Below are 19,346 nucleotides of genomic sequence, written 5' to 3' on the forward strand. Positions count from 1 at the left end.
AAATCCAAATCAAAGAAAGCTCTAGTTTTCGCAGAATTATTATGTGATTTCCCATCGTCGTCCAACGATGAAACATCGGAAGAGTCAATCGTGGACGAAAGTTTGTTTCTCATATCTGCAAGCGATGAGTGGTATGGAGATATCATAGTTTATCTCCAAACCCAAAAGTTCAGGCCAAACACCTCTCGCTCCGAACAAAAACGTATACGATACCAAGCAAAAGACTACATGATCATCGGTGATTCACTTTACCGTCGTGGTGTCGATACGGTTCTGAGGAGGTGCCTTACCCATGAGGAGGCCGAAAAAGCCCTGAATGAATGTCATTCAGGCGCGTGTGGGGGGCATCAATCTGGATATTCAACAGCACAAAAAATCTTACGAGTAGGATACTTCTGGCCAACCATGTTCAAAGATTGCATAACCGCAGTCAGAAGTTGCCATGCTTGTCAAATTTTTGATAGCAAAACTAGACGACCACCCGCACCCTTACAGCCGATAGTTGCTGTTGGGCCCTTCGCCAAGTGGGGCATCGATTTCATGCAATGTAACCCCACCTCGACCGGGGGGCATGGGTATATTATAGTCGCTGTTGACTATTTTACCAAATGGGCCGAGGCGATGCCTACATTGGATAACACTGGTGAAACAGCTGCCCTTTTCTTTTTCAATCATGTAGTCGCCAGGCTCGGCGTACCACAGGCTATAGTTACAGATCATGGGTCGCATTTTCGCAATCACATGATGGTCGAATTAGCTGCCAAGCTAGGGCTATCTCACGACAGCTCTACCCCATATTATCTGCAAGCCAATGGACAAGTTGAAGCAATCAACAAGGTCTTGAAGCGTATGTTGCAAAGGATGATCGGGGTTCATAAAAGAAGGTGGCACCTGTACTCATCCTTGTGGGCTTACCAAACATCGGTAAAGAACGCAACCGGGTTCACACCTTTTCAACTGGTGTATGGCCTGGAAGCAGTCTTGCCAATCCAGTGCGAAATTTCGTCGCTTAAACTCGCAATCGATCTTCTCCCCGGAACTTCAGACAAAGATGCTCGTTTCTTGGAATTAATCCAATTGGATGAAACCCGTCATGATGCCGCTTTTGTTAACGAGGCCCATAAGAAACGAGTCAAGGCTCAGTTCGACAAAAATGTCAAACCCCGTGTCTTCTCAGAAGGTGATTTAGTCTTGCTTTATGACCAAGAATCCGATAAATTGGGAGCAGGGAAATTCAAGTCCTTATGGATGGGCCCCTATATTGTTAAAAGGGGAACGTATCTTGTTGGTTGTTTGTGTTTTTTCTATTCATTTCATAAACACATGGAGTACCGAATCGAACTGCATTTGGATCTTTCAAATGCAAAGTAGAGGGCAGCTACTCTAGCTCAGTTTCTGGGCATGTTTATGATTTGAAGAGGTGATTCACAAGGACTCTAAATAGCTCTTAGTGATAGCTTTTCATCCTACTTTTCATCCCTTAGTGTGTACTTGACCGATAGCTTCTGATTTGGCCAAAAACTGTGAATTTTTGAGCAATCTGTGACCCGGAAACTGAGAAAAACGAAAGTTTGAATCTTCAGTGCAGGCACTGTGAAGGCAGTCTGCATTTCAGCGCAGTTCCCGAAGGGGCTACCTGCGCTGAAACAGTTTTGCCTAGTGCTACTAGGGTTCCCTCTTGTTTATTGCCATGTTTTCACCCTTGTTTTTGCAGCCTGTTACCAGTCAATGTACCTATCTGAAACCAACTTTCCTTGCCACTATTCCACCTCGGTTGTATAAAGAAACTGTGTTTGTTCTTTGTGTATTTCTTGTATCATTTGCAGTTTCCCATAACGGAAGTGAACTAGTCTTGTTGTGGCCTCTTAGATCTAGACCTGTGATAAAGTGTCGTTCTGATCTTAAGAGTTAGTTTATTTGCTGTTCATAGCTGATTGAGCTCTCGCTTTCGTCATATGGTTTGAATTTATATATTTCTAGTGTTGAAACAAGTAAACCTTAAGGTGTCTTTTGATTTTGGACAAGCTTGTTTGCTTTCACTTGAAATTGAATTCAAAGGTATACAACATCTTTCTTCTTGTATTACATCAACATTAAGAAAGAGAAAAGAAATACTTGCATTCTGCATTTTGCATTTGATAAGTTTGCATGTTGATTTAGGGAAAAGTGCATTAGTGTATTCTCTTTGATCTGTGTGAAAAGACGATGTCTTTCTTTTCTTTCAGTAGTTATGATTTTCAAAGTTGAAAGATTGAAAAGTTTGCTTATCATCTTAGACTGCATTTAGGAGTGTTACTATACATCTCGTGGTGATCCATAAAGGCAAACTGCTAAACAAGATCAACCTTAAAATAAATTGAATTTACATAACAACGCATTGAAACATAACGCAAACACATAGAGGTCTAAGCTAGAGACGTGTTCCGGCGTCGTTAAACGTGATATCTTAGCGTTGAGTGGTTGGGTGATTCCTCCACGGTGAAGCGATAAGTATCAATACGGGCTTGTGCTCCCACGTACCGTCGCGTATCTATTGGGAGACCCCTATAGGAACAAAGCCTTTATCCATAGGAAACCGTGTCGGCCGCCCTACTGATCGCAATGCAGTGAACACATCATTCACGAAGATCGACCACTCATACCGTAAAACGTATTCTGTCGTTTTGCGAAAAGTTTGGCACACCCTCTGCCTAGAACTCTAAAGCAGTTTCTTTTGGCCTTTTTCAAACTCTATAACTGAAAAAGTCCATCTGAGCAGTTGTCACTTCGGGTTCGTTAAAACATCGAAAGAGACTAGAGTCATCTTTAGCTTTTTCTCGCCTCTTAAAAAGTGAAAAAGCAAGTTGTGTCTAAAGCGTCGTTATAAAATTTATTTTAAACGGAACATAATCACCTCCTATTCCTGCGTTTATCTGTAGGTTGAGAACATGGAACGCCCCAACCAAGGAATTCCACATGATGGAAATCCTAGTCCTTTCTCCTCTTGGGGAGAAGTTGGTGCGCCCCACATGGCCACATTGTCGCTTCCAGGACTGACAATTGGCCTGCCAATTTGGCTATTCTCAACCAATGTAGTTCAGAACACCATGGTTCCTGAACAGTCGAGTCAAAAGTTAGATCAGTCTAGAGCTGCCCACCAGCCTTCTACTTCCTATAACTCTTCCTCCAATCCTTCATCTTCGCAAGGTAGAGCGGGCAAAGGCCAAGCTCCCATGGAGAAGAAGGAGAAGAAGAAGAGAGAGAAGAAGAAGAAGGAGCCTAAGGCGACTGGGGGCAAGCAAAAGACATTTGACAAAAATCCACACACAGCACAGACCGGGCCTAAATCGCCATGCGTCATATGTAAAGTAGACCACTTCCATAGAGATTGTCCCTGTATTCCCCGGATACTAAGGGACTGGTCCCCTTGTTTGCACAATTCGGGAGCATCAACCTCTGATAGCCATGTTGAATGCTTACCGTCAACCAGTGAAAGTGAAGGTTCAAGACAAAGGGGGGGAGCAAGATCCCCCTGCAGACTGTGTGAAGCTGATCACGCCATCCACCGTTGTCCCTTCTTAGACGAAGCGAAGAGAGTTTTGGAAGATCGCCCGGTTTCACCGTTGAGACTTCCTCCTGGATACAAAAAACTCGTGCCAAGTCCTTCGTTGGTTGAAAATACAGCTGGCCCGCTCAAGTGGTTAGCTGAAGCGCCATTCATTGAAAATGAACCTATTGAATCCAGATCGGACGAAAGTCCAAAGGTCGATACGGCAGTTGACCCGGTTCTTCCTTCAGAGGTTTCATCCTCAAATGACACCGCCGCTGAAGATTCATCTTCAAATGACACCCTCACTGAAGAGAATAAGGATGACACCATCCAGATTCTTTTCATCAACACAGATTCTGATGAGCATCAGGGCAATGCGCCCATTCCTTTATCGCAGGAAGGAACATCGTCAGAGTCATATCTGGACGTGTATTCGGTCCCACCGCCGAGCAACCTGGTTGTGTCCTTTGATTGGAACCAACTAGGCAGACCCCGGTTGCCAGCCAGTATACCATTCAGAATCATAGTCCAAATTTATAGAATGGTAATGGCTGGCACTATCATTGATGAAGGGGCATCTTTGAGTATCCTTTCCTCTGTTGCTTGGAAAGCACTGGGTTCCCCGGCGCTTTTGCCTGAGATAAGAAATCTCTCGAGTTTTGATAAAGGAACCAGTCGACCATTAGGGATCCTCCCCAATGTGCCTGTTACATTGAAAGGGAAGACCGTTCAAATGAACGTGATGGTCATTCAAGGACCCTTGGATTATAACCTACTCCTTGGACGAGACTATATATATTGCATGGGAGTTATAGTCTCCTCACTCTTTAGAGTAATGTGTTTTCCACACGAAGGAAGATGTGGCCAAGGGGGGAGTCATAACAGAGGAGCAAGTTATTGCTCGTGCACAATATTTGGACTTAGTTTATAGTCAGTCCGGCACGCTCTACGACAAAATACCTGACGCCCCTAGACCAGAATTTTCAATTCCTCCCCCTCCTAAATCAATTAGTGACTCTCATGCCGGTGATGGCGTGATTGGCACAGCAAACACGAAATCGATAAAGGCTTCATCAAAGAAAGCCTGTAAGAATACGAATCAAAATGCAAAGGAAGAAATTCTTGCTTCAGAAGTAAATGCTGTATCAGAAGATAGAGGTAAAGAAACCAATCAACTAGGAAGCAAGAAGAAACAAAACAAAGGGAAGAAGAAGAAATAGGGTGAGTCATCCCCTGGGAAAAATTCTTCAAACCCTCCTGGGAAAGGAAAACAAAATTATCCATGTCTAATATGTGATGATAAGGATCATAGCACAAAGAATTGCCCATTCAAAGCTGAGTTAAAGAGGTTCTTTAAAAGTTCCGAAACCTTCGCTGTGTTAACTGATCCATTTCCCAACCCAAGTCAAAATCTGGTTGATAATGGAAATGCTTCCCCGTCGCAAGTACTTATGTTGTCGGTTTCAAAACAGCAGAATGATGCTTTGATTTCGACAAGGAACAAAGATTATGGGAATCCTCAGCTGTCGAACGAAAAAGGAAAAGATCAACCATGTAGTTCGACAACAACTTCGGCAGAAGTTGTACCACCCATCATTCCTGAATTAACAATAAAATCGCCAAAGGGTGTAGTACACAAGTCGACATTTAATCCTCACGCCAGAGCGGCGCAGCATTATAACATAGTGGAAGATTTGGCACAATCGCCATCCGCTATGTCGACTCTTGAAGTGCTACAAAATTGTCCATCCCAAAGGCAGGCGTTGTTATTAGCTATTGGTGGGGTTGATCCTAAGGATTCCAATCTTGTATCCTTTGATCACAAAGGATACGATCCTCAGTTACCAGCTCAACTAGCTTTCCTTATTCAAGTGAAAGCCCTCAACAAAACTGTTCACAGAACAATTATTGATGAGGGAGCATCAACATGTATTATGTCGATGAGTTGCTGGAAAACTTTAGGATCTCCAACCTTGTCGCAATCATCGACGACATTAAAAGCTTTCGACGGAAGGACTTATACCCCATACGGTATCCTTAATAACTTGAAAGTTGAACTAGGAGGAAAAACAGTAGAAATTGATGTTGAGGTCATTGATGGAAATCTTGACTATAACATCCTAATGGGTAGACCATGGATTTATGCCATGGCAGCTGTCGTGTCGACTTATTTTAGGAAGATCGCATTCCCGTTTGAAGGAGGGATAACGGCCGTCGACCAATAGAACTTCCTCCCTAATGGTTCGCAAGCTACAGGAAGCATTCCCATGATCCATGAGAGCAACCATTCGCTTCAAGATATCGGAGTAGGATTATTGAAAGACCCCACATTGATGGGAACTTTCGCGTTACCACCTCCTATTTACATAGGAAATGTACCGTTTGTAGCAACCTGCAACATGATATCTTCCACGAAGGTCGACATGGATCGTTCAATTGTTTTGCCCCCAAGCCCTTTAGAAATATTGTAGCAATCAATGTTTCAAGCATGGGAGGCGAACCCAAATCAACGCTCGTCAAGCGTTTGGGTAGATAGGTCTAGAGAATATGGGACCCCATTAGATCCTTGGTCGAAAGTACATGGGACTGACGAAGGAATCTTACAGTCAATGATGATTGAGGGGGCACCATGGAATGATCACCACCATCGTTCCCTTCTTTCGGAATATGAAGAAGATACTCAAAGGGACCTTTATCACCCTTCAGTTTTTGAATTCCTAACAAATACTGTAAACACGGTGGATTTCGAGTGAAACCTATCCAATATTGAAGAGACTATAGCCATAAATATCTCGACTAAAACAGATGTTTTAGAGAATATTTATGTTGGCAAAGGTTGTTCCCCTTCAGAACTGGAAATATATAACGCTCTTTTTCACGAATTTCGAGATGTCTTTGCTTGGTCATATAATGAAATGCCAGGCATTGACTCGAGTATCGTTGAACATTAAATTAAAATGTATCCCGATGTCAAACCAGTAAGACAACGTCTTCGGCAGGTGCACCACAAGAAAGCCGCGACCATTAAAGTAGAAGTTGAAAAACTTCTCCATGCTGGATTCATCTACCCGGTTCCTCTAACCGATTGGGTATCGAATATTGTCCCTGTTATGAAGAAACAAGGGACGATTAGAGTGTGTGTCAATTATAGGGATGTAAACCAAGCTTGTCTGAAGGACAACTACCCTACACCCTTCATCGACCAGATAATTGATGAATGCGCCGGATGTGAAATCTTTTCATTTATGGATGGATTTTCCGGGTATAATCAAATCAATATCCGCCCACAGGACAGTCAAAGACTGCATTTATTTGTCCGTGGGGCACATTCGCTTATCGAAAATTACCCTTTGGTTTAAAGAACGCAGGGGCGACGTTTTAGAGGGCGATGAATTATGCCTTCCATGACATAAAGAACATTGTTCAACCTTATCTCGACGATCTTCCGGCTCATTCGCGAAAGTGGACTGATCATCCGCAGCATTTAAGAGCGATATTTCTACGTTGTCGACACTACAAGATAAGACTCAATCCGCACAAATGTGTGTTTTGCGTCGGTTCTGGTCGTTTACTTGGATTTGTAGTCTCTAAGGATGGGATTCGTCTCGACCCCTGCAAGGTTCAGGCAATCATTAATTTGCCTCCACCTTCAAATTTGCTTCAGATTCAGAAACTCCAAGGGAAAGCAAACTTTCTGAGGAGGTTCATTCCAAATTACGCAGAACTTGCTAAGGGTTATACTCGTCTTTTGAAAAAGGATGTACCTTTTGTCTGGGACTAGGTGGCGCAAGCTTCCTTTGATGCTCTGAAAGATTGTCTAGTAAAAGCATCATTAATGTATGCCCTGGACTATCAAAGAGATTTTAACCTGTATCTGGCTGCAGCGGATACGACCATTGCGATGGTTTTAGTTCAAAAAGTCGATGGAATTGAACATCCTAAATATTATTTAAGTAAAAACTTAAATGATACAGAAAGTAAATATTCTTATGTTGAAAAACTAGCGCTTGCAGCTGTTCAAGCGATTCAAAGGTTTCGACATTATGTCCTCTCTCGGAAAACTACCATCTTGTCAGATTGCAACCCCATGACTTATATACTGTCGCGACAGTTGCTGGGGGGCAAATATTCAAAATGGATAGTGATCCTTCAAGAGTTTGATCTGGAATCTGTAAAATCCAAATCAAAGAAAGCTCTAGTTTTCGCAGAATTATTATGTGATTTCCCATCGTCGTCCAACGATGAAACATCGGAAGAGTCAATCGTGGACGAAAGTTTGTTTCTCATATCTGCAAGCGATGAGTGGTATGGAGATATCATAGTTTATCTCCAAACCCAAAAGTTCAGGCCAAACACCTCTTGCTCCGAACAAAAACGTATACGATACCAAGCAAAAGACTACATGATCGTCGGTGATTCACTTTACCGTCGTGGTGTCGATACGGTTCTGAGGAGGTGCCTTACCCATGAGGAGGCTGAAAAAGCCCTGAATGAATGTCATTCAGGCGCATGTGGGGGGCATCAATCTGGATATGCAACAGCACAAAAAATCTTACGAGCAGGATACTTCTGGCCAAACATGTTCAAAGATTGCATAACCGCAGTCAGAAGTTGCCATGCTTGTCAAATTTTTGATAGCAAAACCAGACGACCACCCACACCCTTACAGCCGATAGTTGCTGTTGGACCCTTCGCCAAGTGGGGCATCGATTTCATGCAATGTAACCCCACCTCGACCGGCGGCCATGGGTATATTATAGTCGCTGTTGACTATTTTACCAAATGGGCCGAGGCGATGCCTACATTGGATAACACTGGTGAAACAGCTGCCCTTTTCTTTTTCAATCATGTAGTCTCAAGGTTCGGCGTACCACAGGCTATAGTTACAGATCATGGGTCGCATTTTCGCAATGACATGATGGTCGAATTAGCTGCCAAGCTAGGGCTATCTCACGACAGCTCTACCCCATATTATCTGCAAGCCAACGGACAAGTTGAAGCAATCAACAAGGTCTTGAAGCGTATGTTGCAAAGGATGATCGGGGTTCATAAAAGAAGGTGGCACCTGTACTCATCCGTGTGGGCTTACCGAACATCGGTAAAGAACGCAACCGGGTTCACACCTTTTCAACTGGTGTATGGCCTGGAAGCAGTCTTGCCAATCCAGTGCGAAATTTCGTCGCTTAAACTCGCAATCGATCTTCTCCCCGGAACTTCAGAAGAAGAGGCTCGTTTCTTGGAATTAATCCAATTGGATGAAACCCGTCTTGATTCCGCTTTGGTTAACGAGGCCCATAAGAAACGAGTCAAGGCTCAGTTCGACAAAAATGTCAAACCCCGTGTCTTCTCAGAAGGTGATTTTGTCTTGCTTTATGACCAAGAATCCGATAAATTGGGAGCAGGGAAATTCAATTCCTTATGGATGGGCCCCTATATTGTTAAAAGGGGAACGTATCTTGTTGGTTGTTTGTGTTTTTGCTATTCATTTCATAAACACAGGGAGTACCGAATCTAACTGCGTTTGGATCTTTCAAATGCAAAGTAGAGGGAAGCTACTCTAGCTCAGTTTTTGGGCATGTTTATGATTTGAAGAGCTGATTCACAAGGACTCTAAATAGCTCTTAGTGATAGCTTTTCATCTCCTTTTCATCCCTTAGTGTGTACTTGACTGATAGCTTCTGATTTGGCCAAAAACTGTGAATTTTTGAGCAATCTGTGACCCGGAAACTGAGAAAAATGAAAGTTTGAATCTTCAGTGCAGGCACTGTGAAGGCAGTCTGCATTTCAGCGCAGTTCCCGAAGGGGCTACCTGCGCTAAAGGTCAAACTACCAGTGTACTACCTGCGCTGAACCAGTTTTGCCTAGTGCTACTGGGGTTCCCTCCTGTTTATTGCCCTGTTTTCACCCTTGTTTTTGCAGCCTGTTACCAGTCAATGTACCTATCTGAAACCAACTTTCCTTGCCACTATTCCACCTCGGTTGTATAAAGAAAATGTGTTTGTTCTTTGTGTATTTCTTGTATCATTTGCAGTTTCCCATAACGAAAGTGAACTAGTCTTGCTATGGCCTCTTAGATCTAGACCTGTGATAAAGTGTCGTTCTGATCTTAAGAGTTAGTTTATTTGCTGTTCATAGCTGATTGAGCTCTCGCTTTCGTCATATGGTTTGAATTTATATATTTCTAGTGTTGAAACAAGTAAACCTTAAGGTGTCTTTTGATTTTGGACAAGCTTGTTTGCTTTCACTTGAAATTGAATTCAAAGTTATACAACAACTTTCTTCTTGTATTACATCAACATTAAGAAAGAGAAAAGAAATACTTGCATTCTGCATTTTGCATTTGATAAGTTTGCATGTTGATTTAGGGAAAAGTGCATTAGTGTATGCTCTTTGATCTGTGTGAAAAGATGATGTCTTTCTTTTCCCTCAGTAGTTAAGATTTTCAAAGTTGAAAGATTGAAAAGCTTGCTTATCATCTTAGACTGCATTTAGGAGTGTTACTATACATCTCGTGGTGATCCATAAAGGCAAACTGCTAAACAAGATCAACCTTAAAATAAATTGAATTTACATAACAACGCATTGAAACATAATGCAAACACATAGAGGTCTAAGCTAGAGACGTGTCCCGGCGTTGTTAAACGTGATATCTTAGCGTTGAGTGGTTGGGTGATTCCTCCACGATGAAGCGATAAGTATCAATACGGACTTGTGCTCCCACGTACCGTCGCGTATATATTGGGAGACCCCTACAGGAACAAAGCCTTTATCCATAGGAAACCGTGTCGGCCGCCCTACTGATCACAATGCAGTGAACACATCATTCACGAAGATCGACCACTCATACCGTAAAACGTATTCTGTGGTTTTGCGAAAAGTTTGGCACACACTCTGCCTAGAACTCCAGAGCAGTTTCTTTTGGCCTTTTCCATACTCTATAACTGAAAAAGTCCATCCGAGCAGTTGTCACTTCGGGCTTGTTAAAACATCGAAGGAGACTAGAGTCATCTTTAGCTTTTTCTCGACTCTTAAAAAGTGAAAAAGGAAGTTGTGTCTAAAGCGTCATTATAAAATTTATTTTAAACGGAACATAATCACCTCCTATTCCTGTGTTTATCTGTAGGTTGAGAACATGGAACGCCCCAACCAAGGAATTCCACATGATGGAAATCCTAGTCCTTTCTCCTCTTGGGGAGAAGTTGGTGCGCCCCACATGGCCACATTGTTGCTTCCAGGACTGACAATTGGCCTGCCAATTTGGCTATTCTCAACCAATGTAGTTCAGAACACCATGGTTCCTGAACAGTCGAGTCAACAGTTAGATCAGTCTAGAGCTGCCCACCAGCCTTCTACTTCCTATAACTCTTCCTCCAATCCTTCATCTTCGCAAGGTAGAGCCGGCAAAAGCCAAGCTCCCATGGAGAAGAAGGAGAAGAAGAAGAGAGAGAAGAAGAAGAAGGAGCCTAAGGCGACTGGGGGCAAGCAAAAGACATCTGACAAAAATCCACACACAGCAAAGACCGGGCCTAAATCGCCATGCCTCATATGTAAAGTAGACCACTTCCATAGAGATTGTCCCTGTATTCCCCGGATACTAAGGGACTGGTCCCCTCGTTTGCACAATTCGGGAGCATCAACCTCTGATAGCCATGTTGAATGCTTACCGTCAACCAGTGAAAGTGAAGGTTCAAGACAAAGGGGGGGAGCAAGATCCCCCTGCAGACTGTGTGAAGGCGATCACGCCATCCACCGTTGTCCCTTCTTAGACTAAGCGAAGAGAGTTTTGGAAGATCGCCCAGTTTCACCGTTGAGACTTCCTCCTGGATACAAAAAACTCGTGCCAAGTCCTTCGTTGGTTGAAAATACAGCTGGCCCGCTCAAGTGGTCAGCTGAAGCACCAGTCATTGAAAATGAACCTACTGAATCCAGACCGGACGAAAGTCCAAAGGTCGATACGGCAGTTAACCCGGTTCTTCCTTCAGAGGTTTCATCCTCAAATGACACCGTCGCTGAAGATTCATCTTCAAATGACACCCTCACTGAAGAGAATAAGGATGACACCATCCAGATTCTTTTCATCAACACAGATTCTGATGAGCATCAGGGCAATGCACCCATTCCTTTATCGCATGAAGGAACATCGTCAGAGTCATATCCGGCCGTGTATTCGGTCCCATCGCCGAGCAACCTGGTTGTGTCCTTTGATTGGAACCAACTAGGCAGACCCCGGTTGCCAGCCAGTATACCATTTAGAATCATAGTCCAAATTTATAGAATGGTAATGGCTGGCACTATCATTGATGAAGGGGCATCTGTGAGTATCCTTTCCTCTGTTGCTTGGAAAGCACTGGGTTCCCCGGCGCTTTTGCCTGAGATAAGAAATCTCTCGGGTTTTGATAAAGGAACCAGTCGACCATTAGGGATCCTCCCCAATGTGCCTATTACATTGAAAGGGAAGACCGTTCAAATGAACGTCGTGGTCGTTCAAGGACCCTTGGATTATAACCTACTCCTTGGACGAGACTATATATATTGCATGGGAGCTATAGTCTCCTCACTCTTTAGAGTAATGTGTTTTCCACACGAAGGAAGAATGGTCAAGCTCGTAGACCAACTTTCATTTCCGGGATCACGCATCGCAAATAGTCATATACCAACCCTCAATGGTCTATTCACTCAAGAAATGTCTCCACCCCCAGTCCTCCTTCCCGATGAGCATGAGTGATTCGGAAAGATGGGACTGGAACCCAGGGGGCATGCATCCTGGTCTGCTTCGGGCAGAGGAAACCTTGGGTATAAGGTAGAATTTCCGCGAAAGAATATGACTAGTCCGTACCCCGTCCGTGGATGGAAGAGGGGTTGTTCTAGAATAGGATTCTTTTGTCAAGGTTACTTGTTTGACAAAGGTCATTCACCATTGTCTACTTCAGTAGATAGTGCCGAGGAAATGTTTTCGTTTGATGGTGTTAACAAAACAATCTTTGGGTAACCAGAAAGAGGCAAGCCTCCCTCAATAACACATATGTTTTGTCTTTGAGTAGTGTTCTTCTCTTGTCGCAAGTAGCTGCTTTCTTGTCGCAAGTAGCTGTTCTCTTGCGATCTTGCAAAAGATCTGTAAAAGTTGGGCTGACGGGAAGACAAGTACCGCATAAGACCCGTTAAAAAATAACGAGAAGACAAGTATCGTTAACATTAGACTAGCAAGACGACAAGTAGCTGTGAACACCCAAAGAAAAATAGAGGTGGGGGAGAGGAGGGGCAGCCTTGAAATTGTATTTTATACCTGGGGGCATGCAAACCTTTTGGAGTGCAAGCTAGGAGCGGTTATTTATCTGTTTTTGGGATTAGCCGTTTCCAAACTTGCATAAAGAAAGGATGAGAGGGAGCATAGCTTATGTGAGGCGCAAGCTCTATAAAAAATGGAGTCTTACAGGAGACATTTCTTATCTTATGACTGGTATATCGAGCAGTTTTACCGCGGAATTTATGCTCGTTAAAAAATAGAAAAGCGAGATCCGAGCAGTTTTAATACATAGTTCATGCTCGTTAAAAAATAAACATAAGATTGAGCTAGAGTTTCCTCCAGAGTTTAAGCTCATTAAAAAATGAACCTATTTCGGTAAATAACCATTGTGATCGTAAATTTATTAGCCATAAAAAGCCTTGGTCGTGTTTTCACCTGCCACCTCCATTCCATTTGGCCGATCGTTCACCCCCATATGATTGTTTACCTATTTTGAGGAACAGCTGCGAAGAGTGATTTCACCTAGCCATCCTTGTGACACTGTCATGATTGGAGAATTCCAACCTGTACATGGAATCTGCTGCTATCCCTGTTCATCACTCGTTCCTCAAAAGATGAGTCTTCTTTGAGCTCTTTTCATCTGACTCGTAAAATATGAAAAGTTTGCCGAGTTTTGGCCTTCCAGCTCGTTAAAAGGACCGGAAGAGCTATCCCTCCTCTAGATTTTAATCTTTTTGGACCTGAGGGATTATTGCACAAAAAGGTCGAGCGCTTGTTTTATTCGGCTCGTTAAAATTATCGAAAACTCATCCCTTCTGTATTGTTTTATACTTTTTCGGACTTAAGGGATTAGATGACGAAAAAGGAATTTTGGAGTTAACTTTCTGTACCTTTTCAGACTCTCTAAAAATGAAAAGGACCGAGTTTTCCTTGTCGTTAGACTCGTTAAAATGATTAAATAGCGACAAACTTGTCTTTAGACGAGAATGAGTTTCCCTATCGCTAGGCTCGTTAAAACATAGCGATGGGCTTGCCCGAAGGGCAGGTTATAGAACAAGCATATGTTATCCTCCTCAAGCTTGACAAAAATAAAGAGGTACTGGTCAGAAATGACTGGGGAAAAATTGGGAGAACCTCAAAGCTTTAATGGTAGCAAGTCGCTCTTGAACATGACACTTTTCCTCCATATCACATCGGGTTGGGTTGTTTCATTCACCGGTCTCATCACCATGGTCTTCGCCAAACCATCCACATTTGGGGTAATGCTACCGATCCATCGCATCAGTGTCGTTATATGTTCAAGAGATGTTGTTCAGAAAGAGTCAACCGTGTCCCATCCACTACCATACATTATCCTTCATCCACCCATGATCGCCACCCTGAATCATATTTCACAGATTGTTTTCACCTCCACTAAAGTCATTAGCTCCGTTCCGTGTCACTGATGTGGGATTCATTAAGGCCCTCCTTTGATGGCTCGCTTCTTGTCAACTTCAGCTCATTATCCAAGAAGTTGATCTAGGAACAACCCCCTCAGTACTTTGAAGCTTGCATGCCTCAATGGCAAGTTTCTCACTTCCGGCGACAGGTATACATCAATGACCTTCGACTGGAAGATTTTGCGTGGTGTTCGATGCCAAGTCCTATATTCACACCACGTGAATTGTACTGCAGTACCTTGAGGGTCATTATCATTATCGGTGATTCCTCTCGTGCTTGTTAACGGTTTACATCATTGACCGGTAATCAAGCGATGTCTTTCCATGTTAGACTTCAGCGCAATTCTCGCATGGATCGACTTGTACTTAGAGTGAAGATCGAACGAGTTTGAAGACCCCGGATCTAGTTTCATCCATCCAGGCTGCGATATATATTCAGGAAACATAAAGACATTTGACATGTACATCATTGCAGCAGATGATCATCCTACTCAAAGGATGATAATTTCAGCAGAGAATTATCAGTCTACCATCAGACGGTCGTCTGTTCTATGTACCAAAATGAATTTATAAAGCTGAGCATGGGAATGCCCACCTCAGCTAGATCATGAAAGCAGAATAAAAAAATAATGTATTGTATTGTATTTTATTACAGGTCACCTCTCAGCGATTGAATGAACTTCGGATCCTCCTGATAAAGCATTTCACCCGATAAACGACCTCATACTTTAGGGGGCAACTGTTATAGACATTTTTGTGCCTTACAGCATGAAGCATGAAATGTCAATAATCTAAGGGATCCAAAGTCCCTAAACAAGTTGTTCCTACCCCTAGAGGAACAAGGTCAGCGAACCACAGCACTGAATATCAGTTCCCCACCTGAAAACACTAAAAAACAAGCTAATTCTGGATCATGTCAACTGCTCCACTGAGCATCTGCGCTGAATGTCAACTGCTCCAATCTGTACCTGCGCTGAATGTCAACTGTAAAGAAGGCTACCTGCGCTGGGCGAGTTTGGCCAAGTGGCACAGTCATTCCTCAAGGTGTCAATGCCCAGGAAGCTTCCAAAACGACACTTGGATCAGGGAATTCACCTAGTGATGAGTAAGAGGGTCTAAATCTCCAAGTGGAAGCAAGAACCTCCAAGTGGACTCAAGAACTGAAGAATAACTGAAGTGGGAGAGGACACTAGTCAGCTTCATGCCAGCCTCAAGCTGACTCATCCTTTCTCCAAAACTCCTATATATAGAGCTCTCTCATGAGGTCTAGGGAGGATGGAATCTTGTGAATGTAAGGAAGTGCTGTTGGTTTGAGTATAGAACTATTGGGTGATTTGCTTGAAGGAGGTGAAGAGGAGATTTCTTTCTGCTGGGGGGTGATGCTGGATTGGGCCTTTTATGGTTGTATCACTTCCTGAACTTTACTTCTTCCATTAATAAAGCATTTGAGGTTCTTCTATATGCATGTGTCTCAATGGTGTATTGTTATATTTGTGTATTTGATTTATTCTAATCCTTGAATCAATTATGAATGTATGCTTCTTGTAGTTTCCCTCTCTTGCCATTTTGCAGGATCTTGGTGTAGCTGGGCCAGTGAAAGAGCAAGGAGTTGGGAGCAAGCAGCAAAGAGAGAAGATTGGATCAATCATTAGCGGAAGACATCGGTTAGTGGATCTCTTCCTCCCCTCTCTTACATCTCATAAAGAAGTAATCTCAAATAGCTTTGCTTTGATTGTTGCTGAGGTACTATCACCCTTAGAGTGGGATAGGGTCATTCCGTATTGGATACTTTTCCCAAAAACACCATGATGTAAAATAAAAGCACCCATGGTGTAGTCACTTGCATCTGTCTGTATTTCAAAGGGTTATTTCAAATCTGGCAATGCCAAAATTGGGGCTAAACTGATCTCTTGTTTCAAAGCATCGAACAATTTTTGATGTTTTCCTCCCCACTAGAAGACAATCTTCACGCTGATCAACGCATGTAGTGGAGCTTATATGGAGGAGAAATTGGCAATGAACTTCCTCCAGTACTGCGCTGCTCCTAAAAAACTCCTTACTTCTGTGACTGATTTGGGTATTGGCCAATTCAAAATGACTGAAACTTTAGAGGGGTCAATCTTCAGCTCACCTCCTCCAACTATGTGGCCCAAATACACTAAAGAAGTTTTCCCGAATTCACATTTAGATATCTTCAGAAAGAACTATTCTTTTCTTAAGACGTCTAACGCTTTCCTAACATGCTTGATACATTCTTCTTGTGATTTGTTGAATATCAAAATATCATCTAAATAGACAATTACAAACTCATCAAAAATGATCTTAAAACATCATTCATAACTCTCATGAATGTAGCTAGAGCTTTACAAAGACTAAAAGGCATAACCAACCACTCAAACAATCCCTATTTGGTTTTAAAAGCAATCTTTCATATGTCCTCCTCAGTTATTCTAACTTAATGATATCCACTTCTGAAGTTTAATTTAGTAAAATACTTCGCATTTTTCAATCGATCTAGCAAATCGTATATTTTGGGCAGTGGGTATCGATTCTTTATTGTGATCTTATTTAAAGCTCGGTAATTTACACACATGTGCCAGGTTCCATCTTTCTTGGGTACCAATACAATTGGTGAACCACATGGCACAGTAGAAGGACAGATTGCTCCTTTATCTAGCAATTCCTAGACTTTTTTTTTTAATTTCTAAACTTTCCAGAATTGATAATCGATACATACCAATGTTTGGGAGTGGACAGTCTTGTTGTAGCTGAATTACATTATGAATTCCTCTTTTTGGTGGCAGCCCCTTTGGTTCTTGAAACATGCCCCCATATTAATTGACCACATCAACCAATTCATGTTTAAAGTTCACATCACAACCTGCAAAGGATTCCTGCTCTGTGTCATTCTTTTGCTTGATCATGAGGAGCATGAGAATCTTGACGGAATTAACCAGTCATTTCATTTCACATGCGCTTGCCAAAGACAGATTAAGTTTGTTGCGATGGGCTCTCACAGTGTACTCCACTCCATTTTTGAACGAATGGTATTTGTTCTCAAATATACGGAAAACAACCTTCCTGTCATACACATACAGATTCCCCAACACAATTCCTGAGATATCCAATGGCACAATGTCTAATTCAACTTCATGAATGAAATTAGCGGAGATTGCAAACCTAAAAATATAAGGTTAGCTCAGTTGGTCAAAATCAGTGCTTCGCCATCGGGAGATCACAGGGTCCATTCCCCCCGAAGCCCTTGGGGTCAGGCCTTGCTAGTGGGTTGCGGGGCTAGATTCCCTTTGGGGTCGATCAACGTAGTTTTTTTCATGGACGTAGTGCCATCCATTGACCAGGGTGTCTGTGAACCACAGCCAACAAAAAAAAAAAAACTAAATAATTTATCATGATATTTGAGATCCCCTTTACAATAAAAAATGCCTTCTCAGCTTCCTCAAATCAACGATTTTCCCATAAAGAGAGGGCCATTCAAGGTACTCACATTGAACTTGACATGAAGAAATTAATTAAACCCTAATCCGTAAATATTTTGAGTTCTTCAATATTATTCACGCGCTAAATACATAACAAAAAATTAGTCAATAGATCACGCTAATTGATTTTGAGAGAAGAAACAAGGGAAAGCAGTTGACGAACTCATGTGGAGGAAATTGCATAGTAAGGCACCTGCATCCAAAGCCAAAAAAACCATGAATCCAAAATAGATGGTCAATAGAAAATGTATTCGTATGGAAAAGAAAGAAAAACTCATTTTTTCATATTGGTAAGTGGGTAAGCCCGCGGATACATCATTGCCCATATTTAAAAGGGCTCCAACTCGCGCGTAGTTATCATCAAGACTCTAAATCCCCGTGGGAGGCACATCGGAAGGGAGGTATGGGGTTTCACATGGAAGAAAACCCTGCTATTCTTTAGGGCAAAGCGCTTGAAGAACTCAGATGTGGAGGAAACCACACGGTAAAGGCACTTGCAGCCAAAGCCAGAAAAAACCATGAATCCAAAATAGAGAGTCAATACAAAATGTATTCGTAGATCCCCTTTACAATGAAAAATGCCTTCTCAGCTTCCTGAAATAATTGATTTTCCCACAAAGAGAGGGCCATTCAAGGTACTGACATTGAACTTGATATTGCAGCAATTAATCAAACCGTAAGCCCTAAATCTTTTGAGTTCTTCAATATTATTCATGCGCTAAATACATAACAAAAGATCAGTCAACAGATCATGCTAATTGATTTTGAGAGAAGAAACAGGGCAAAGCACTTGAAGAACTCAGATGTGGAGGAAACTGCACGGTAAAGGCACCTGCAACCAAAGCCAAAAAAACAATGAATCCAAAATGGATAGTCAATACAAAATGCCTTTGGATGGAAAGAAAAACAACTCAATTTTTCATATTGGTAAGTGGGTAAGCCCGCGGATGCAGCATTGCCCAGATTTAAAAGGGCCTCAACTCGCGGGCAATCGTCATCCGGCTCTAAATCACTGTGGGAGGCACATCTGAAGGGAGGTATAGGGTTTCACATGGAATCAAACCCTACTATTCTTTAGGGTAAAGCACTTGAAGAACTCAGATGTGGAGGAAACTGGATGGTAAAGGCACCTGCAGCCAAAGCAAAAAAAACCATGAAACCGAAATAGACAGTTAATACAAAATGTATTCGTATGGAAAGCAAAAAAACTCATTTTTGCATATTGGTAAGTGGGTAAGCCGTGGATGTAGCATTTCCAAGATTTGAAAGGGCCTCAACTCATGGGAATTCATCATCACAACTATAAATCCCCGTGGGAGGCCCATCTAAAGGGAGGTATAGGGCTTCACATGGAAGTAAACCCTGCTATTCTTTAGGGCAAAGCGCTTGAAGAACTCAGATGTGGAGGAAACCGCATGGTAAAGGCACTTGCAGCCAAAGCCAAAAAAACCATGAATCCAAAATAGACAGTCAATACAAAATTTATTCGTATGGAAAGAAAAAAAAAGCCAATTTTTGCATATTAGTAAGTGGGTAAACCCACAGAGGAAGCATTGCCCAAATTTAAAAGGGCCTCAACTCACGGGCAGTCGTCATCACAACTCTAAATCCCCGTGGCAGGCACATTTGAAGGGAGG

Source organism: Pinus tabuliformis, chromosome 7 (assembly GCF_031772625.1).
Source record: "Pinus tabuliformis cultivar Carrire ecotype Pingquan chromosome 7, CPIR1, whole genome shotgun sequence".
NCBI lineage: Eukaryota > Viridiplantae > Streptophyta > Pinopsida > Pinales > Pinaceae > Pinus > Pinus tabuliformis.